The sequence below is a fragment of the Hydra vulgaris genome, chromosome 02, assembly GCF_038396675.1.
Source record: "Hydra vulgaris chromosome 02, alternate assembly HydraT2T_AEP".
Classification (NCBI taxonomy): domain Eukaryota; kingdom Metazoa; phylum Cnidaria; class Hydrozoa; order Anthoathecata; family Hydridae; genus Hydra; species Hydra vulgaris.
In genome coordinates, this window is record NC_088921.1 from 4,999,812 (window position 1) to 5,024,785 (window position 24,974).

Below are 24,974 nucleotides of genomic sequence, written 5' to 3' on the forward strand. Positions count from 1 at the left end.
GAATTTATTATTCAATTATAAACAGTATTATTATTTACAAACAAAATATTCTTACTAACATTTAAAAATATGGTTTGTATTGAAACTTCGAGTAGAGCATGTATTTTATTAAATTTTATGCCTAATATTCAATTTCTTCAATTGAAATATCTTTTAAACGTGAATCAAAAAATTTAAAGAACTTTTCTAATACAAAAGTGATTATTTTGGTCATAATACCATTGGATAATTCAAACAAATCTATATGTTTTCACTTTGTAACTTCTACTTAAAATAATAAATTTTAATGTAAAATTATTAGTCAAAAATAACTGCAGGAGGTAATTCTAGTTCAATTTTGCTCATTTCGGTCTCGTTTTTTTAATTTTCTTAAAGCATATATGAAAATCAGGAATAAAAGTTGTACTTCTGAAAAATGTTGTTTTCACTCCACTAGCCAGGAAAGATCGCTTCATAAATAAATTACAAATAATGTTCAATTTTATCATTATTTAAAAGTAATAGTTTTAGTTTATGTTTAAACAGATTAAGAAATGTAATTGCACTATTAACAAACTTAACAACATCCAGAATCGACAACTAGCCATCTCATAACAAGTTCCGGACATTTCCCTTTTAATAGGTTCCGCATAACAATCCGGACTTACAGTAAGATATTCGGATATAAATCTCAGCAAAAGGATAATAAGAGAAAGCGTTAACTTAGTCAATAAATAGGCGTGAGACATTGTTTTAAAGTAAAATAACTGAAGTGATTTAAAATAAAGTATAATAGACTTTCAGCCTTATTTAAGTTTTCTTTTTTTGCATCCGGTACCATCAGAAAGTGGAGTTAAACAAGTATGTCTTTTTTTTTAAGGATTGTGAATTTTGAATATTTCAAAATTTTCATTTAATGTTAACAAACAATATATTAGGTATTTAATTTGAATAGAAATTAAAAAATTTATTGAAATTGTTTTCGAACAACGTATTAGACATATAAAATAATATATAAATATATATATATATATATATATATATATATATATATATATATATATATATATATATATATATATGTGTGTGTGTGTGTGTGTGTGTATAGATATATATATATATATATATATATATATATATATATATATATATATATATATATATATATATATATATATATATATATATATATATATATATATATATATATATATATATATATATATATATGTATATATATATATATATATATATATATATATATATATGTATATATATATATATATATATATATATATATATATATATATATATATTATTGTGTCTGTGTGTGTGTAAATAATCTACTTTTGTATACCATATAACTTTATTTTTTAATTTTATAAAAATATTATTTTACCTAATTTACACACACAGTACTAGTCAGATCTTTTTTCAAGTAAGAAATGGTATAAATTCTCTCAGCTTTTCTTTTGTTTACTTTTTCTACTCTCCCATATACATTATTACACATTTATACAAGACTGACTTGGTATTATCAGAATTTAATCATTTATGGCAGATTTTTTTACCAACAATTATTTTAGAAAGTGAACCATTCAAACCAGATCATCATTTAAGTTGAACCATCTAATTCAGATCATTCTAAATCATCTAAGTGTTTATAAAAATTCTTTATTTCATTTAAAGATAGTTCATGCAGCTCTTGCTCGAACTTTCTTTTTTCTTTTTTATCTATTTTTTGCCTTTTGCATGTCTTTGTTTTGAAGTTTTGCTCTCAATGCAGTGTGGTTCAGTCAATTTATCTTTCTTTTTTTGCAAGCCATGTGTAGCCATTCCAGACAATTTTTTTATAATTTAAAAAAACATATATAATTTATATCATCGTATAGAGCTTGACCTGACTTCAAAAATGAGGGGCCATTCGACCTTTGAAGTTAAGCGGATCCAAAGTTATTGAATTTTTTGTAGTGCAAAAATTGAGGATTTTTTGACGAAAGGTATAGGGCTTAAGTATGGAAAATTTGCAGTGTTATGGCACCGAAAAAGAGAGTATTTTTGGATCATATTGACTTATGAATAACTTTTGAACCGTTATTACATTTGACTTGAAATTTTCCATATTGATTCAACAACTATAAGAAAATAAAATACAAAAAAAAATTTTTTTTAATTCTGTCGGGATTGCCCAGAACTGTCTAATTTACAGACTGAGGGTTTTTACTTATTTACTTAGTTTTGGTGTCATATTGACTCTTGAATAACTCTTGAACCGTTATTACATTTGACTTGAAATTTTCCATATTGGTTCACCAACTATAAGAAAATAAAATACCACAATATTTTTATTTAATTCAGTCGGGATTGTCCAGATTTGTCTATTTTACAGACTGTGGGTTTTAACTTATTTACTTAGTTTTGGTGTCATATTGACTTTAGAATAACTTTTAAACCATTATTACATTTGACTTTAAATTTTCCATAGTGATCCAACAACTATAAGAAAATAAAATACCCCAAATTTTTTTTGTTCAACTGACGAGATTTACCAGAATCATCTATTTTACAGACTGAGGGTTTTCACTTATTTACTTAGTTTTAGAAAATAAAATTTGGGGTTATATTATAATAACACCATACAAATGTGCATAAAGGAACCATAGAATCCAAATAGTACATCATTTTGAAATTATTGTATAGTTTACAGACCCGTCAGTAAATTACTGCAAAAGGGCTGCACAAACCAACTGGGCATACCAACTTTGAATATATTTGATATTTTTCAACCGTTATTAAATTTGATTCGAAATTTTTCATAATGGTCCCATTTTTATTTATCTGACAAGATTAACCAGAATCATCTATTTTACAGGCTGATGGTTTTCACTTATTTACTTAGTTTTGGAAAATAAAATTTGGGGTTATATTATAATTACACCATACAAATATGCATAAAGGAATCATGGAATCCAAATCATACATCATTTTGAAATTATTGTATAATTTACAGACCACTCAGTAAATTACTGCAAAAGGGCATTAAAATCTGTCGAAATTATTCAGAATAACCTATTTAACAGGCAGAAGATTCTTCAATAAAGTTAAAATTTAATTTTTAATGTAAATAACTTACAGCAAACGAACTTTCTGAAATTTGGAGTACTTACAACTGCAATAGGCAGGTATAACAGCAGAAATTATATCTAAAAAAGTAAAAATATTATTATTAGAAACACAGATACACAATAATGTGTTAAAAATATTTTGTTAATTCATTTTAAAAATATATAAATTAAAAACATTTAAAACTAAATAAGTATAAAATAAGAAACTTACTCTTTAAGATTGCTTATGTGAACCTATGAAAACGCCTAAGATAAAAAAAATGAAAATAACATAGAAAAATGTTTTTGTTCTAAAACATATTTCTTGGCTTTTAGTGAATGATTGGAAGTAGCAAGTTTCAGTAACAAAACAAACTAACAATCATTTTTAACAATAGACACCATCGAGAAGGTAAGCCAAGTTGTCTATCAACACAAAACATCACCACAATAACATCACAATCACAAAACACACAGACCCTGTGGCACTAAAAGCACCCTGTGCTTGCTCTACTCCTACTTCTATCCACAATAGTTCCCAATCAAATTACTGTTTTTGTACCTTCTAATTTAATTTTGAAAATTGCTAATGATGACTTTTCATGCTCTGTTACCCCAACTTCTATTGCATACATCCCTTTAGGAAATGGTTCTAAAAACTTCCTTATTAAAATGCAATTTAATCAAGAGAATCTCCCAGTTTCCAAATTGGATACTACCTATATTATCTGGTGATTTCACCTATCAAATAAAGAAATTTTAATTTGTAACATGTAATTGATGTTTTTGAAGAAGGTAGATATATCTAATGGTCTAATTATAAGCAAGGGTTTTGATTCTTTAATTAACAAACACTTATGCTCTCCTCTCAAATCTAACTTACTTTCTGATCATTACTATGGATTTCAATTACCTCGTTTTACAGCTGATACTACCATTTATTCCTGCCTTGATAAGAACGCAACACTCTGATTGCTTGAAGGGGGCATTTGAGCTTAAAAAGGATCTCACTTCTGCGACAGCATTAGGCTCACAGTGGCTGGTGAACTTTAACTCAAAGAAAACTTAATTTTTTTCAGCTAATCGTTATCGCCATAATCTAGATCTTCCTATATTTATAAACAGTAATGTACTCCATGAGTCATCTGCCCTTCATCTTCTAGGATTAACTCTTACTTCCAATCTTTCTTGGAAACTGTATATCAAATCCATTGCAAAATTAGCATCTGCTAAGGTTGCATCTCTTTATTGAGCTCAACACTTTCTTACTCCGGATTTTATTCTTTATCTCTATAAATCTCAAATCCTTCCCAGTATGGAATACTGTTGCCCTATCAGGGGCGGATCTTCCAATAATGCCCTTTCTCTTTTAGACAAGGTTCAAAAATGCATTGTAAACATAGTTGGACCTGCTTTTGCAGCCAACCTCCAACCATTATCACATCATTGTAATGTTGCTTCTCTTTCTCTTTTCTATAAATATTATAATGATCACTGCTCTAAAGAGCTAGCGTTTCTTGTACCATGTACTAAAATTCATTGTGTTATTTGTCATTCTATTAACTCTCATCCTTTTAATGTGACTGAAATTTTAATAAAGTTGCAAAGACAAATAAATTTCGAAAAAAAAAAAAAAAAAAAATCAAAAATAAAAGAGAAATGTTGTTAACAAAACCTGAGATTAGAGGGTGACACAAGTTTTTAATAAAAATAAAAAATAAAAATAATTATAGAATACCAAGACCTGCCGCTGTAGCCAACCATTGTCGCATTGTCATAGTGTTGCTTCTCTTACTCTTTTCTACAAATACTATAAAGGGTGATGTTTTAAGGAGCTAGCGTCTCTTATGCCATCTGCTAAAATTGATTCTTGTATTACTTATCATTCAATTAGGTCTCGTCCTTTTACTGTGACTGTCCCTAAGTGCTACAAAAATTCTTATTTGTGTGACTAATCATTCAGCATCTTTTTACTGTATATGTTCCTTCATGGTCTAAAAACTTTTTTTTTCTTTAACAAAACATAAATATACATATAATGACTTACGCGTGCATGAACGCTGTGCCAGAGAACACAGACACACGTATAATTCCAACAGAACACAGACTTACATATAATGACTTACAGATACATAAGCAGAAACTTACATATATTGACTTACGGGTGCGCCAACACCGCTCCAGAGGTCCAACAGAACACAAACATACATATAATGACTAACCGGTACATAAACACACACATACATATAGTGACTTACGGGTGCGTCAACACCGCTCCAGAGGTCCAACAGAACACAAACATACACATAATGACTAACCGGTACATAAACACAAACATACATATAGTGACTTACGGGTGCATCAACACCGCTCCAGAGGTCCAACAGAACAAACATACAAAAAATGACTGACGGGTACATAAACACAAACATACATATAATGACTTACGGGTGCATAAACACAAACATACAAATAATTACTTATCGGTAGTTCAACACCGCTGCAGAGGTGAACAGAAGACAGTTATTCATTTTATGACTTGTAGATGCACCTACAAAAATATACATATAATGACTCACAAATACCTAAACACAAGGATACATATATTAATGGTACATCAGTGTAAAAATAGAAAGCATAACTTACCAGTATGTTGTCATGGCTGCAGAGGTCCAACAGAAATCAAATATTTTCAAAAATCAAGATTTTCAAAGTAATTTAAACTCTCCTTTAAGATTGATTCATTCGTTTCATCATTGTTTTCAAAACAGTGTTTTCAATTTTTTTTCTTAAAATACCATGCCTTTTGTCGACCTGATTGTGAATGTTTTCTAGCCAAATCAATTTCTTTTTCTAATCTAAAATTTTTTTGCAACAATTGGTTAATCCTACAATCCTTTCTAACTTCTCTTTTGTTGACATTTCTGGCATTATATTTTGACAAGATTGCTTGATATTTTCTTTTATATTCATTACATCTTTTATTAATTTGCCTATTTTGTAATTTAAGATGATTAATTCTCTGTTTGTATTTTTTTATTTGATAGGTCAAATCACCTGATAATATAGGTAGTTTTTTTATCCGAATCTGAAACTGGCAGATTCACTTCATTAACTTGTATTTCAAGAAGAAAACTTTCAGAATCATTTCCTCAAGGGGTGTATACAATAGAGTTTGGGGTAACAGAACACAAAAAATCATCATTAGCTATTTGCAAGTTTAAATCAGAAGATACAAAAACAGTAATTTGATTTGGAACAATTTCACTATTGTGGATAGAAGTTGGGGTAGAACAAGTATCAGAAGGTGACAAACCAACAACATCCGGAAAAGCACCAATAAAAGATACAGCAGAGCTTAAAAAATACTTTCTTAAATCAAAATTTGTGCCACGATTTAATTTTGCAATAAAATCTTTTGACTTTTGAAGGCACTTGATCAGCATAACTCTAGATATAGGGTATTTGAACATGGATGTAAAAAATACTGAAAGATTTGGCCATGTCAAGTTAAATTTATCTTTTTCTTTACAAATTTGTAAAAAATGGCGATTGGTTAAAACCAAATCTGGATTTTTGAGGGATACAATGCCTCCATTAATATTTAGATAATCCATAACAGTGTCAGAGACTAAAATTAAAAGCAAACTTAATTTAAGTGACATAAAGAAAAATAAGGGGTGGATTATTTTGGTTTCAATAAATAGAATTATTAAAATGAAAAAAATTTGTGCTACAATATTCCTAATTTATAATTTTGACTTACTTTCTTGACTTATAGATGGAGCAACCATTTTGGTGAGACTATTGTTAATGTCAACACCTAAAAAAAAGGAATTAAAATAATTATTACAAGAGTTCATAGTATTTAATCAACAAACAAATAGAGGCAAATAAATATAAAAAGAAATAAAGAATTTCTTACACAACTCCATTTTCATAAGCTTCTGTTGAATACTATTTTTAGGTTTTTGTTTTGATAAAAACAGATTAAATAAGAGCAACCTGTAGTTAAAATAGTAAAAATCAAGATTTTAACTTTCTTGAAGAATGCAGACCTTTTACCTGGGAAAAAGTAAAAGATGTATTTTCATTTGATTAAATTTTAAGAATTATACTTTCACTTTCAATTTAGTTTTCATAATTTAACCAAAACAAACGCAAAAATCAAAACAGATAACGTCATTAAATACGCGAACAAAAGCATATATATATATACACATAATTTATATATGCAAATCCTAAGTACCAATTCTTTAGGTAAACTTAAATAAATACTTGTTTTAAATAAAGGAAAGGCTAAACTTGCTATTTCCACCTGGACGTTTTTCAAAAACACTTTTTTTTCTATTTAAATTAACCTTGAAGTTTTTAAACGCTGAGAACTAAAATTTTTTGTATAAATGTTAAAAAACGTCCAGATTCCATTAGATTCCTCGTCCTTTTCTTAATAAATATGGAAAGTATACCTAGTATACTTTCCATATTTATTAAGAAAAGGACGAGGAATCTAATGGACTTAAACACATCTAATTTTTCATAAAAATTAGATGTGTTTAAGTTCTTAGGAATCCTTACCTTCAAAAGCTTCGTTTTAAAAAAACGTTTCCGCGGCAAGTTTTTTTATGAAAAGTGGTCTCAAGATATGGGTAATATATAAATGAAACCATACAAAGCTTAGTACTTTCTATATATGGTTGGAAAGAGATTGAGTAACACTAACTGATGCAAAAAACCTCAAGGCGCTGGCTTAACCATACAAAAAGATATAAGAGAGCAAAGTTTATGAAAATTACCTGTTTTTTGTCAAACGTCAAATGTTTTTTGTTAAGCCGTGGAATCGCTACCATGTGAATCGAACACATAAGTAACTTTTTTTAGATAACTTATTAAGGATCTCAAGATTTTCTAAAGTTCTCATTTTTTTATCTTAGTTTGCATGATATATAACCCATTGTTGCATTAGGTGATCTTCCTTTGGCATCACTAAACATACCCATTAACTCTATTGTGAAGCTTTTCACTTGCTGTCCCTTCCTTCAGGGTAATTCCATGTCAAATCATCCAAAAAAATCAAAAAATGTCACCCTATGTTTGGGATTTTGCTAATTTTTTTATATGTTATATGGTTTATGAAAATTAAGAAAATTTGAAATTTGGAACCTTACAGTTCTTGAGATATTTAGGTTTCAATTTTCTTATTTATGCTGACTCAGCATTTTTTGCAAAATGTATTTTTGTCATTAAATAGCAATAATTAATGGACGAAATAAGGTATCATTCTGAAATTTGGTACATAGACAATCTTCCATATGGCGGATACAAATATTAAATTAAAAAAAATTTTAGACCACGTTAAGTACATGTAAATTGAATAATAATGGCATTTATTTTGGGGTATTTTGACGGTCAAATTTGTGATGTCACCTTGATAATTTTTTTTTAGGCATTACTATAACTTACAATATAGGTATCAAACTTCACTATTAATTAAAAATATATTATTGCATTTTTTGACTTTTCTAAATTCAGCCTTTCAAGTAAAGCTTATATAAATGCTGAGCCAGCATAAAATTTATTGCTAACTTATTAATGAAAAAATTAGCTATATCTTAATTTCTGGTTGTAAAAAGTCATTTTCAAAGTGATTTTGAAGGCAATAATAGATGTATATAAATATAAATTCTAAATATTTTGTACCTGGGGTAGGCCTCCCCCCCCGCCCTCCCAAAAAAAACGAAAATTTTCCTAATTTTGTAAAAAGTTATTTTCAAAGTCATTTTGAGAGCAATGATAATTTTTTAGGTATTTATAAATATTTAGTGGGGTAGGCTTCCCCCTCACCCGCCCTACCACGAAAAATATATATATATTTTGCTAATTTTGTTATACCAATAAAATAAGGATTGCTTTCTTAAAATTTTTCCATCAAGCTTTTGGATGCCAGCTAGGTTGGGGGTCGCAATTAGGCATATTACCAAATCTTTCCAAAAATGTTTTAATGAAAATATATAAAGACAAGTTACCAAGAGATTTTTATTTGTGTGGCCAAATTGTGCTAATTACACATACAATTATATTGTAACTATGTTTAAAAAAATTATATACAAGTATAAAAATAATGACGCAATAGAAACTTTTTCTAAAAATCTTGATTATTTTGTTCAATAATTTTTGCCAACTCAATTTCTGAAATTTTGTATACACGACCATTTGTTGTAGATGGCGGATCAATGGTACATAAAATATGATTTGATGGGACCCAACACATATCTTCTCGTGCAGGCGAAGAAAAACTTGGACTGGGACCATGTGGGTGCATAAATTGAATTTTATAATCTCCTTCTCCTTCATCTTTTTTGTTTATAATTCCAATCCACCAAAAGCTGTCATACATGCAAGCTACATAGTCCATATGATTATAAATAACTTGCTGCACAACCATCTCATTTGGTATCTGCACAAGCTTAAATGTCTGAACATCAGTTTGTTGACTCATCCTTTTAAAAGAAATTGTATATTTATCAATTGGTATAAAATGGTGAAAGGATCTTGTTCCTGGCAAGGTTCTTCCCATAGTAAACCTTGGTTGCAATGATGATCGTACTTCATTTATTTCTATTTTATAAACTAAAATAAATTGAATGTTTTTTATATTGGTTACACAAAATTCAAACATCTTATCTACCTCCAAAATCTGTCCAGTCACTGTTCTTTTTAAACTAGCAAAAAAAACCCATTCAGCGTCAATATCAAAGTCTTCTTTGTGATGACAAAGATTAATAAAGTTTTTAAAGTTTTTATATTGTGCTGCACATCCATCAGTGAAGTATTTAATATTACTAATCTGTAGAATGTTTGCCTTAATGTAATTGGTAATGAGCTGTTGTATTTTATATACAAAGTATACATCATGCTCAGCGTCATCAGAAAGGATGCAAAATGACTTTAATAGTAGTTTATCATTTGATTTATAGTAAATAATAATAGGGTGAAGTGTACATTTTGGTTTATTCCAATGGTAACTTTGCACCTCATCCTGAACAATAAATTGGAAGTTCTCGGCAAAGTCACCCAATACTATACACTCATTTTGATTTAATAGCTCTTTACAGTCTTTGAGGTACTTGGCTTGACTTTTAGCTATAAGTGAATGAGATGTTAATTTATCTATTTTATTGCATATAAGGTCGATAACATCTTCAATATTAATTTTTTGATTGATCAGCGTAGTTCTATCTGTATGCTGCCATTGGTTAATTGTTATTTCTTTATCGCTGTTGTCAAACTTTGCTGTTAAGAATTCTTTTAAAGCAGCAATACCAGGGCATAACGGACATCGATGTAACATGCACTCTACATTATCCCTATTGCAAACAATCATTTCCATCAAATCTCTATAGTCTTTGTCAATTTTAAGAGCATCAGTTAACAACTTAACATTCTGATGATAGGTACAGACACAAACTCATTGGGTGCCAGACGAGTTTGTGGTTATACACCATCTAGGGCGAAGACTGCAAAACTTAGAAAATCCGACGTTTAAGTTAGAATGTTGGAATTTAAATGCTGCATATAGTTCCTTTAAATTAATCAATATTAGTCTTTTTAGCATGTGTTGCCTGTACCCTATACTCACAAAATTTTTTTTTCCAGGCAGCATTCGTGTGTACTCGTCACTTTGATAAAAGCTATGAACAAGATCAATGGTTGCGTGGGAAAGCGACTTTCCTTTTTTTAATGATGGTTTATGCAAAATTCCATGTTTTATTTTAGCTTTTCTAGCTTCTCGTACTAGGTAATTAGATACATTAAAAAATTCTGCAGACTTTGCGAGTGACCATGATTCTGGAGTTAGTGTTAATATCTGAATTTTTGCGGAGTATGATGTCACATTTTTTATCTTATCTTTCAATTCATTTAAAAGTGAGTATAGATCGTCAATTTGGTTATCAATTGAAGAACTTAATGGTGTACAAGATGGTGTCAATGTAATCATAGGATCAATATCATAAACTTTTTTTATTTTGTTTGCTGTTGCTCCAGTTATTTAATCAAATTTTTTTTGGCAGCTGGTAATCGTTGGTGTTTTGGAATTGATTTAAGCTTAATAGGTGACACACCTATAGATCCAAGACTTTCATTGAGAGATGAACGTTGTTCTTGTTCAGGCTCAATCCTACTATAGCATTGATCAATTGATTTTAATTCTTTATTTATACAATGTACCCTTTTGTAACAACTACTGCATAATTTCCACCCAGGTACAGCAGCAATGTCTTGTGTTTTTAGAGTTATTGCCATTGATAGCGATATCTTCACATTTCCTATGAAAAAAAGGAAACAATCATTTCTAAAAACTAATATCAACTCACCATCATTGTAAAGAACAAATGAGTGTAATTGTTACTTTATAAATGTACCTAATTTTTTTTAAATTTATTTAATTACTATTTTAATCAAAATAATAAACTGTTTCATCAAAATAGTATAAAAATTACCTTTCACATTTTTCTTTCGATTTCCATGTTTTTTATATAGATTACAGCATTTCTGAAATTTTCTTTCAAATGCAGCTCCAAAGTATTCTCTATGATAATAGCAAACTGTTGTAAACAATTTTTCACAATCAAATAAACCAGCTCTCCATAATAACTCTTGTTTTTCAACACTTGAAAACGCTGATAGATCTAAAAGACCTTGTCTTCTTGTTAAACCTTGCTTGTGGCAATCAACATTACATACTAATCCTATAGAACACTTTTCCATAATTTAAACTTTTTAATCTATTCATCTATAAAAATCTGATTTTGAAAAGTTTTACTAAATAAATTTTTTTAGAAATACCATTCACATTATTTAGTTTATGGAAAACTATTTATACAAATTATTTGTTAGGATGTGTCTATGACTTCCTTATACTATGACTTATTTATACAAATTATTTGTTAGGATGTGTCTAAGTTATATGACTTCCTTATATATATATGATTAAAAGGTTATTAAATTTTATTTTATTTACCAATCATTTAGTATAATTTATAACATTCATTAATTAGTTAAGTAAATTTAAAATTGCTGCAAAGTAATAGGAAACTAATATTTACAACACGAAATTTTTGTTTAACCTTGCTTGTGGCAGTCAACATTACATTCTAATCCAATAGAACACTTTTCCATCATTTAAAGTTTTTAATCTATTCGAAAAATCTGATTTTTATATATTTTACTAAATAAATTTATTTAGAAATACCATGAACATTATTTGGTTTATAGAAAACTCTTATTACAAATTATTTGTTAGGATGTGTCATATTATATGACTTCCTTATATATATATGATTAAAAGGTAATTAAATTTTATTTTATTTACCAATCATATAGTATCATTCATAACATTTTTTAATTAGTTAAGCAAATATAAAATTCCTGCAAAGTAACAGTAAACTAATATTTACAGAATGAAGTCTAAACAGAAGCAATAAAATAAAAATGAGGGAGGGGGAAGGGAAGCCTCCCTCAGGTACCAAATATTTATAAATACGTATACATTTATCATTGCCCTCAAAATGACTTAAAAAAAACTTTTTACAAAATTAGGAAAATTTTCGTTTTTTTTGGGAGGGCGGGGGGGCCTACCCCAGGTACAAAAAATTTAGAATTTATATTTATATACATCTATTATTGCCTTCAAAATGACTTTAAAAATGACTTTTTACAACCAGAAATTAAGATATAGCTAATTTTTTATAATTAAGTTAGCAATAAATTTTATGCTGACTCAGCATTTATATAAGCTTTACTTAAAAGGCTGAATTTAGAAAAGTCAAAAAATGCAATAATATATTTTTAATTAATAGTGAAGTTTGATACCTATATTGTAAGTTATAGTAATGCCTAAAAAAAAATTATCAAGGTGACATCACAAATTTGACCGTCAAAATACCCCAAAATAAATATTATTCAATTTACATGTACTTAACGTGGTCTAAAAATTTTTTTAATCTAATATTTGTATCCGCCATATGGAAGATTGTCTATGTACCAAATTTCAGAATGATACCTTATTTCGTCCATTAATTATTGCTATTTAATGACAAAAATACATTTTGCAGAAAATGCTGAGTCAGCATAAATAAGAAAATTGAAACCTGAATATCTCAAGAACCGTAAGGGGTTGGAGGTTCCAAATTTTAAATTTTCTTAATTTTTATAAACCCTATAACATATAAAAAAATTAGCAAAATCCCAAACATGGGGTGACATGACCTGGATGATTTGACATGGAATTACCCTTTAGTGTCTCAGAATATCTTTCATATTAAAGATTCAAGATACCTTCCACTGCACTAAGACAAGCAGAATCCCTCTTGAGAAGTCCAAAGGAAAGTAATATGATTAAACATAATTTAAGCTTACATAAAAACATACTTTAAATATAACTTAACACTGTTACTAACAGTTATTAAGCTGCATATAAAAAAAGTGTTAAATAATTAAGTTAAACAAAATGAAGTATAAAGACTGAAGAAGAATTCTGACTAAATATTGAAGTGTCTTATCATCTAAAAAATAAGAAAAAAATTAAAAATATGTTTATAAAACTAGAATATTATTTGATAAAATTATTTTGTATAAAAAAAGTTACTTTTAAATAATATGGCTCAACAAAAGTATCAATAAAAGTGCTATAAATTTATATTTATTTTAAAATCTTTATATTATCAAATATTTTTTTTTTTTTATAAAATTTTTTTAAATTTAATTTATTTTTTTAATAATAAATGTAATAAAAAAAAATCAAATTTTATAAGAGACGACTTTGAACAATGGTTGTCTCTTCAACAGAGAAAATATTTAGTTATTTTTTCTTTTCTTTATATTACTGTGAAGAATTGTAAAGATTCTTTTTTTTTAACTTTTAAATGTGTATTTTTATTGAACAATCTTCAGATGTCACTTTATTAAATAGGATTTCGCATAATATTGTACAATAAAATTATTAATAAAGATTAACAATTCAAAATTATTTATCCCAAATGTAATTTAAATAATCTTATCGTTATAGTTTATTATTTACTTTAGTTAAGTTTTAATTTTATTTTTTTGATTTCAGTTTTAGGGTAATACCATGTCAATTGAGCCAGAAAATTTCAAAAATGTCACCATACATCTCAGATTTTGCTGAATTTTATACAGTTGAGAGTACTTAGTAAAACAAGAAATTCTTGAAAATTTTAGCTTCTAGCTCCAAGAGGATCCTGAAATAAGATCATTTTACTTTCAACTGATCTTGGCCAGGCCCCTCTTGTCCTTTCAGAATTAAGAACTTTGTTTAAAGGTTCCAAGTCACATAGCTTTAAAAATATTTGATATTTTGACTTAAAAACTTGTACCTGACTATTTTTAGGGTTGAAGAATCCAATGAAATAATCAAAAATATAAAAAAATATTTTTAAGTACCTGTAATTATCAATTTAAATAAATTTAGGCAATTTTTTATATACCTGATTTTGATGCTCAAGAAACCCACGTGGTCTTGATGATATCAAAAAAAAAAATTTTACACATTATTCTAAATTTTATGATTTTTCACAAAACATAAGAATTTTGATCTGCAAGTATATGGATTTCCAAATATGAATAACGGGGCACAGGCCCCACTTTTTTGTAGCGGAATCTTGCAATACATTTTCCACTACCTTTCAGACTAGCTAGAGCTATGAAAATTTCTGCATTTATATAGTGTTGATAAACGAGCATTTTAAAATTAAAAAAGGGCCCAAGACACTAGGGAAGGGGGCTGGGGGCACGTGCCCCACTCTTTTGAGCAGAATCTTGAGATGGATTTTTCACTATCTTCCAGACAAGCCGCAGCTCTGAAACTTTCAGCATTTGTGTAGTCCTGATGAACATGCATTAAAATTGTTTCAGGTCAGACGACCAGATGGTCCATGGGGCTGGGGCACCTGGGACCATGCCCCACTTTTTTTCTTAAAAAATTTTTTTTTTTTTTTTTTAAAACACATTAATGTGTCTTAAATTTAAAATAACTTTAAAAATATTGTATTCAAAAATTTTTATTGCTTTATACTTGTTCCGTTTTACTTCATTATTTACAAAATAAAATACAAAAAAAAGAAAGTCAAGATAATGTTAAGATTAGCTTAGATGCATCGATGGTCAAAGTATAAAAACGTCCATTTGTTGTTACTGGTGTATCAGTTATACAAGTTATGTTGGTAATTGGCACCCAACACACATCTACTCTAGATGGCCAGAAAAGTTTATTAAAAGGACCATGCGGGTGCATGAATGTTACCATAACATCTTGCTCTATATTATCAATTTCATTGATCATACTAATCCAATCAAACACATCATATTTACACATAATGAATTCACCCAATTTCAAGGCATCAATGTTAATTTGCTGATCATTTTGAGAATTTTGAATTCCAGAAATAGAAAAAATGCCTGTTATATGAACATCTTCACTTGTTCGTTTAAAGCTAATAGTATGTATAGATTCTGGTTTAAATTGATGTTAGCTCCTAGTTCCAGGAATTGTTCTACTTAGCTCAAAACGTGTTTTCAAAGTGGTGCGCATTCTGTCAGTCTTTCTTTTTCAATCTTGAAAAAAATAATCCCTTTAACATTGTTAGTACAGTAGTCAAACATTTTGTTACAATTCAATCTCTGGTCATTTATGGGCCTTTGTAGACTTGCATTTGTAGTAAATCGTTTTACAGTGCCACCAATACCATCACATGGTGACTTACCATGGCTTGTAGCAAAAAATGTCCACTCTGCATCAATGTCAAAATCATTTTTATGGAGACAGATATTGTAAAGGTTTTTGTGATATTTATACAACCATCAGAAAAATAAAGAATCTTTGAAATTTTAGGATGATATTCTTTTAAATAGTTAACTATTTGTGTTTGAACTTCATGCACAAAACCAGTGTCATGCTCATTATCTTCTGACATAAAGCAAAACAATTTTTCTTCAAGTTGGTCATTTTCGTTTAATAAATAGATGGCAACGGGGTGCAATGTGCATTGACTTTTGCACCAATGGTAACTTTGGATTTCATCTTGAATAACATAAGTGAAGTTTTCTGCAAAGTCACCTAAGGCAATACAGCAGTCTTTTGCTAAATTTTCTTTTTGTTGCTTTAGATATCTTGCTTGACATTTTGCAATGTAGGAATGAGCTGTTAACTTGTTTATTGCCTCTGATAGCATCAATTTGTATTCTTCCATTGTTGTTGTCTGATAGATCAATGTTGTTCTGTCTGTTTTCTGCCACTGATTGAATGACACCTCCTCGTCATTGTCAATTAGTTGTGCATCCAGAAACTTCTTTAAAGAAACTATACCTGGACAGTTCGGACATCGATGAACTCATTACTTGTCACATCACAAACAACTTTTGTCATCAGATCTTTGTAAGTACATTTTATTTCTATAGCATTGGTCAAGAGTATTGCATTTTGATGGAGGGTACATACACAAACAGAATGAGTGCCTGATCTCCAACAGTTATACACCATTTTGGTCTTAAACTGCAAAATTTAGAAAATCCAATAACTTCTTGAGGATATTTAGTTTTAAAAGAAACATAAAGTTCTTTAAGATTACATAAAATAAGGCGCTTTTGCATGTGTTGTGTTCTACCAATACTTAAGTAATCTTTTTACCAGGCATTTGTCTAGTAAATTTGTCATCATGGTATACATTGTTGACTATATTTAATGTTATTTCCTTTCTTAGTGCCTGGAACTGAAAAAATCCCACTTATTTTCTTTAGTTTCCGCGCTTCTTTAATTTGGTATATAGTGACGTTGAAATATCTTGCAGCAAAATTTTTTGACCAAGACTCAGGTGTAAATGTTAACAACTGAATTTTAGTTTTTTGGTCAGAAACAACTTTTCTTTTATTTCTGCTGTTAGTTTGTCTAGATCATCGCATTTACTTTTGTCAATAATTTTCGTATGAGGAGTTTTATGTTTCAGTTTCTTCTTCCCTAACATTATATACTTTTGAAATATGCTCTCCATACTTTGACATTGTTTTTATAACTTTACTTTTAGCAACAGATAACCGTAGATGCTTTGGAATGCTATGAAGTTTTATGGGGGATACACCTATTGTTTCCAAACTAACATTTAATGCCTCTAGTAACCTTTCAGAAGTACCACATGAAATAGTTTCTTCAAGTTTACAATTATCTTGTTCATGAAATTTACTGATTATAGCATCAAAGCAGCTCCGACAAAGTTGATATCTAGGCACAACATTTGGAAAATTAATTCTTAATTGTTTTGCTATGTCTAATGTTATTACATGACTCCCTGAAATGAAAAGAGCAATTTGATTTTAGTAATTACCTATCAATATGAAAATTATTTGTACTTATTTCAATATGTAATGCATAACCAGATCAGCTTTTTTCAAACTTTTATAAACTAGTAGATTTTAATTTCAAAAAGATTTTACAATAATTTTTATCAACAATATTTACCTTTGATTGCTTTTCTTTTTGATTTATGCTTGTCCAATAAATTACAACATTTTGTGTGCTTCTTTTCAAAGTGTGTACCAAAAATCTTTGCATGATGAAGGCAGATTGTTAAAATTTTATCATCTGTTATTCCAGATCTCCAAATAAATTCTTCTCTGGCATCTTCTCTATAGCAATCAAATTTCTTTAAATCAATCTTTCTACAATAACTTAGTTCATGACAAGTATCATTTAACTTTTTTCCAAAATCACATGAATCCATTCTTACTGTAACACTAAAAACAATTTGAGATTAATTTAAAAATGAGAAACCAATAGTAATTAATTTATTGAAAGGAACTTAAGCAATCACTATGGTAATACAAAAGTAAACAGTGATTGATTTCTTTTATCTTACTTTGACAAAAAAAAAAGTTTCCTTTTCACAAATTTTAATTATACTCAATTTGTTAATGTTCAAAATGTTAATAGGTAACAAATTTCGGTAGCAAAATATATTTTTCTTTTTTAATTCAAATTTTAAATTACACAAAATAAAATTCTGTTAAAATCATTACTTTAGACTGTTTTTAATCTTATACATGCAAATCAAAATTCTTATAAACATTAAGCTTCTTAAAACATTTTTAAAAGATTATTGAACATAGAATGATCAAAACCAAATGGAACAAATATAAATCACAAAAATTTGGGAAGCAATGTTATCAATGTTTCTCAAAAATTTGGGAAACATTGATTACATTGTTAAACATATGAAATGTTTAACGCTGTTAAAAATGAAAATCTAAAAAAAAAATTTGAAGACCATAGTTTTAAAGTTATCTTAAATAAGTTTTAAAGAAAAAAAAAAATTTTTTTAAGAAAAAAAGTGGGGCATGGTCCCAGGTGCCCCAGCCCCATGGACCATCTGGTCGTCTGACCTGAAACAATTTTAACGCATGTTCATCAGGACTACACAAATGCTGAAAGTTTCAGAGCTGCAGCTTGTCTGGAAGATAGTGAAAAATCCATCTCAAGATTCTGCTCAAAAAAGTGGGGCACGTGTCCCCAGCCCCCTCCCCTAGTGTCTTGGGCCCTTTTTTAATTTTAAAATGCTCGTTTATCAACACTATATAAATGCAGAAATTTTCATAGCTCTAGCTAGTCTGAAAGGTAGTGGAAAATGTATTGCAAGATTCCGCTACAAAAAAGTGGGGCCTGTGCCCCGTTATTCATATTTGGAAATCCATATACTTGCAGATCAAAATTCTTATGTTTTGTGAAAAATCATAAAATTTAGAATAATGTGTAAAATTTTTTTTTTTGATATCATCAAGACCACGTGGGTTTCTTGAGCATCAAAATCAGGTATATAAAATATTGCCTAAATTTATTTAAATTGATAATTACAGGTACTTAAAAATATTTCTTTATATTTTTGATTATTTCATTGGATTCTTCAACCCTAAAAATAGTCAGGTACAAGTTTTTAAGTCAAAATATCAAATATTTTTAAAGCTATGTGACTTGGAACCTTTAAACAAAGTTCTTAATTCTGAAAGGACAAGAGGGGCCTGGCCAAGATCAGTTGAAAGTAAAATGATCTTATTTCAGGATCCTCTTGGAGCTAGAAGCTAAAATTTTCAAGAATTTCTTGTTTTACTAAGTACTCTCAACTGTATAAAATTCAGCAAAATCTGAGATGTATGGTGACATGGCCTGGCTCAATTGACATGGAATTACCCTTTAGTTAATTTTTTTTTTATTTTTTTTTTATTTTTTTTTTAAACTAAAACATATTTCTAATTTTTTTAATTCATTTTTAAAAATGTAAACAAGTTTTCAAAACAATTGAATAGCTGTGGTCAAGTTTGAAAAATCTTTATGTACAATATTTTCTTTATGTACGTATGAAAAGTAAAAACTAAATTTTACTACATTACAACAGTTAACCGCCTACCTCTGAAACAGAAAAAAAGTTTTAAAATGAACATTTTTATTATTCACTTTATCTTTACTTCCAACAAGGCTGCAAGCAACCAAAAAAAAAAAAAAAAAAGCTGCAAGCAAAAAATTAGAGTTACTAGTTACTGGTAAAGAAAATATAAAGTTTATAAAGCAAGATAATGATAAACAAATGGCTAAAAGGAATACAAGTTACATGAATCAGGAAAACAAGATACAAGGAGCGAATTCCAAATAACTGATGTTAGAGGAAAAAAACTAGACAGAAACTTTTGGAGCAATTAGGAGCATTCACAGAAAAGGAAGAGACTTACAAGAATGAAAAGAAAAGACCTAATTTTTATTTAAGAGAAAGAGATGGAGCATTACAATGTGATATTTTGTTTTTTTAATCAAATGACGAGTAACATGAGTCTGAATGTTGCTAGAAGGCACAAGAGATGCTAGCTCTTTAGAGCAGCACCTGTTATAGTATTTATAGAAAAAATAAAGAGAAGCAACCATTTGAAGATGTAATAATGATTACAGATTAGCTGCGACAACAGCTTCAACCATGTTTACAATTTGCATTTGTACCTTCTCTGAAAGAGAAAGAGAATCATTGAAAAATCTGCTCCAAATATGACAACAGTATTTTATACAAGGACAGATTAGAGATTTAAAGAGATAAATTATAGAATCCTGAGTAAGAAAGTTGCGAGAAGGATAAAGAGATGCAAACATAACAGATGCTAATTTTGCAATCGATTTGATATACGGTTTCCAAGGAAGATCATAAGTAAGAGTTAATCTTAGAAGATAGATGTTTCCGTGGCCCAATGGTTAGAGTTCTGGCTCAGAACCCAGAGGTCCGTTCAATGCCAGAAAGCACTAGCCCAACAAGTGACATTGGTATGGAAAGACGCATGAACTTCTTGTTGAATGCTCTCTCTTGGTGCTCTGTGATAAGACCGTAAGGACTTCTGGAAGCACTTAAAATAACTACAAAAAGAAAAAAAAAAGTAAATATAAATTTAAAAAAGAGTCTCAGATATAACCTTGGGGAAACCCTGAGGTTACATAAAATGAATAAGAGTGCAGACCATCAAGGACTACTTTTATACTTCAGTTTGTAAGGATGAATTCAATTATCTTAAAGATTTTACTTGATACACCATACGAAAAGAGCTTATGAAGAGGACCAGCATGCCAAACTTTATCAGAGGATTTAGAAATATCAAGAGCTATTGCCTTAACCTATCCAGATCGATCTAATGCACAATAAAACCTATCGATTATTACGGTTAACAAATCAGCAGTAGAACAAGAAGATTGAAACCCATATTAAAGAACAGAAAATTATTCGATACAAGATAAGAGACCATGTGTTTGACAATTAAGTAAAGTAAAAATCGCTCTCAGTCAGATCACTCTCCAGATTATTTAAATATGAGGATAACAGATGCTACTTTCCAGATGATAACAGATTCCATCAGAAAACAAGACTATGATAAGCACTTCTTAAATAGTTTTAAAGTAATATTCAGAGAACACTTTTGCAGGAAATCACTTTGGGACAGAAGCTCAAGCAATACAAATGTCAAGCAATGGATCAACCTATATATTGGTTTTGATTTGTAGAATGCAATTAGAGGAATCAAGAGATGAGATTGATGAGAAGTTCTCAGCAAGCAATTTAGATTTCTCCTCAGGTGATTTTATAAAATCTGAACCATGCAAAGTGGAATAATAGATTTTCCTTTAAATTAGATCACTTTTATAGATTCTCCAGAAGTTTCGAGAGCCTAATATTTGAGATGAAGTACAAAATTTTGTGACCTGAAAATAGCAGACTTTGATGTGACAGAACCATTTTACTATGGTTTCTTGCAATATTAGGCAGGCATCTGTTTTTGGAGAATTGTTATGGTGATAGATAATGAAGTAATGGTTACGATTGAAAATTGCAGCAGCACAATAAGAGAAAAAATAATAGAGAAGCACAAGGCTTGACTTTGAATTGTCGAGAGGAAATAAAAGATCCCATTCCAGCCTGAATCTAAGAAATTACATAAGTAGCACATTTGTTAGCAGGAAGACAAAAGATTTCTACCCAAAGGTCATCAAAATAAAATCACATAAAGTGTCCCAGTGAGCTCTAAGTTCTAAGAAGAGGTCTAAGCAGTGAGCTTTAAGCTCTAAGAAGAGCTACAATGATAAGAGGATCCTGATGAAGAAGAAAAATAATAAAATAATAGTGTTAATAGTGATAATAGTGATCAAACCATGATCAAAAGTACCTAGGGGTGATTGTGGATAAACTGAGCACTGATTAAGATTAGAAACAAGACATAACTCGAGTAAAGAGGGTAAATGATTCGGATTATCTGGATAGTGAGTTGGAAAGTTGACGGTTTTGTTGATTTGATCATAACTAATATCAAAAGAGTGCAGTCTTGAGATGGAGGAGAGTGATAAATAACAAAGGAAAAAAAGGTGATGGAATGAATTGAACAAGAAGAAAAAGGTAAAGGAATGGAGTGGTGCTAAGTGAAAGTATAAAAAAATAGTCTGTGGATTCAAACCTAATTTCCTGACAATTGGGTGAATTCTTATGAATGTAAATGCCCAGGCCAAACATATAGCTATTGTAGTCTTTATGAATTAAAGGAAGATACCCATCAACATTATGACCACAAGATGAGACAGTCGAACTCAAATTAGTCTCACAAAGAGCAAGTAGGTCTGGTGAAATTTGCAAGAAAAAGACTCAACAGAAGATAATTTACTTCAAAGACTGCGAATATTAGTGAAAAATGAGTCAAGAGATCTTGGTTATGGTGATTTTTTGTGTTTTTAAGTTTTATGGTACTTTAGTTATTTTTGGATTTGTTAAAGAAAGCAAAATGAAATTCTACCAAAAGGTCAACAGAAGCTGTTAAGGTGCAGAGGTTAGAGTTCTGACTACGCTGGGTTACAAAACAAGCAGCATCGGCAAGTAAAGACACAAACTTCTTATTTAAATGTTCTTCTAGCTGCTTTTTATAAGATCATGAGGCCTTCTGGGAGTTCCTTAATAACCACAAATAAAAAAAAAATTATAAAGGTTATTAGGCAGCCATTCTTTTTGTTTCTTTATCTTATCTATTATATTTTGACAATGAAGCACACTCCACCACTCTTGTATGATTCAGACTCTGTCACCTCACCTAAAGACAAAGCTGAACTGTTTGCTAAAAACTTTTCATCAATATCTCTTGATTCCACTAGTTGCGTTCTACCTGATATCGCTAACAAACAGGTTGATCTATTGCTTGACATTCCTATCACTCCAGCTTCTATATCTAAAGTAATTTCCTGCCTAGACTCTTCTATAGCTAGTGGCCCAGACAACATGCCTGTTATCGTCTTGCAGAAGTGTTCCCTGGAGCTCTTATCTATACTCTCAAAACTATTCAACAAGTGCTTATCAGAGTCTTGTTTTCCAGCCTGCTGCAAAGCGGCATCTGCTATCCCTATCTTCAAAAATTCTGGAAAGCAATTTAATTTGTCTAACTACCCATTAATCTTTTTCCTATCATATGCAAGGTTTTTGAATCTTATATAAACAAACACTTAATCTCTTGAATTTAATAAATTACTTTCTGATCATCAGCATGGGTTTCGATTTTCTCATTCTACAGCTAATTTGCTAGCAGTAATAATCAATAGGTTTTATGGTTCATTAGATAAAGGTGGAGAGGTTAAGGCTATCACTCTTGGCATTTCTAAAGCTTTCGATAAAGTTTGGCATGCCGGTTTTCTCCATAAGCTTTCTTCTTTCGGTGTATCTAGTAACATCTTTAAGATTATTAAATTCTTACTTTCCAATCGCTTTATAAAAGTTATCCTCAACAGAAAGCACTCTTCTTCATATTCTGTAACTTCAGGGGTTCCTCAAGGTTCAATCCTTGGCCCTATACTCTTTTTAATTTACATTACAGATCTTCCAGATATTCTCACTTATATGGTGACATTGTACGCTGATGACACTACCATTTATTCTTGTCATGATAAAAAGCCAACACTCTCTGATTGCTTGGAGGGGCATCTTTATATGAAAAGATCTCACTTCTGCTACAGCATGGGGCTCACTTAAAAACTGAGCCCAATGCTCACTACAGCATGGGCTCAGATAAAACTTAATTTTTTTAAGGAAATCGTTATCACAATAATTTAGATCTTCCAATTTTTATGAACAGAAATGTACTGAATGAGTCATTGACCATTGATCTTCTAGAATTAACTCTTACCTCCAACCTTTCTTGGAAACCTTTTATCAAATCTATTGCAAAATTTGTATCTGCTAAGGTTGCATCTCTTTATCAAGCTTGACACTTCCTTACTCCGGATTGTATTCTTTATCTCTTTAAATCTCAAATCTGTCCTTGTGTTGACATATCTGGGGCGGATCTTCTAATGATGCCCTTTCTCTTCTAGAGAAAGTGCAAAAATGCATTTTAAATATAGTTGGACCTTTTCTTGCAGCAAACCTCCAACCATTATCACATCGTCATACATTCTTTTCTATAAATACTATAATGGGCACTGCTTTAAAGCTAGCGTCTCTTGTGCCATCTAAAGTTCATTCTCATGTTACTCATCATTTAATTAAGTCTCATCCTTTTTCTGTATCTGTTCCTGAATGCTCAAAATTTTTTTATTCATCTAGCTTTTTTTGTTGATCATCAGTTCTTTGGAATTCGCTTCCTTCATCTTGCTTTTCTGATTCATATAATTTGCAACCTTTCGTTGTCTGTCAATTGTTATCTTACTCTACAAACTTTATTTTTTCTCTTCCAGGAATGTATATATATATATATATATATATATATATATATATATATATATATATATATATATATATATATATATATATATATATATATATATATATATATATATATATAATTATATATATTTATATATATGTATATATATATATATATATATATATATATATATATACATATATATATATAGAGGCCTTGTTAAGAAGCGCTCCGCAGCTCTCTATTTGCTAGCGAAAAAGTCGATTTGACTACGCGGTCAGCAGTTTTGCGCTACGCAAAAACTTATATCTTTTAGAATATTTAAATTATCTTTTGATTACCGTTAACGTGACGTTTATTCAGAAGAAATAAAGTCGTAAGTAAAAGCATTTAACCGCAATTGTAAAATAATAGATTTTTTTGTTATGGAAACAGTTTGTTTCATAATTTTTTTTTTGTTATTAAAAATTAGTTAAAAAAAAAAAGTGTTTTAAGTTTTATCTTAAGGAATTAAATATATAAGTTCCTTTTAAATATAAAAATTATTTTTAGTCATGATAAGTTTAAAAAATGCACGATTTATTTTGATGTAAATATTTTATTAATAAGATATTTTGTTTATTGTTA

At 29.3% G+C, this 24,974-nt stretch overlaps 1 protein-coding gene across 2 annotated transcripts in view; it reads left to right on the plus strand.

Annotated features, from left to right (window-relative positions):
• The first annotated feature begins 701 nt into the window (after positions 1–701).
• The window catches only part of LOC136076662 (mitogen-activated protein kinase kinase kinase 2-like), a 105,251-nt gene continuing 80,978 nt past the window's right edge, over positions 702–24,974 (plus strand). Inside the window, exon 1 of one of the 2 annotated variants that reach the window (XM_065789988.1) lies at positions 702–840. The gene's annotated coding sequence lies outside the window, so the exon portion shown is untranslated. The remainder of the gene's footprint in view (positions 841–24,974) is intronic. The other variant, XM_065789989.1, reaches the window with a different exon arrangement.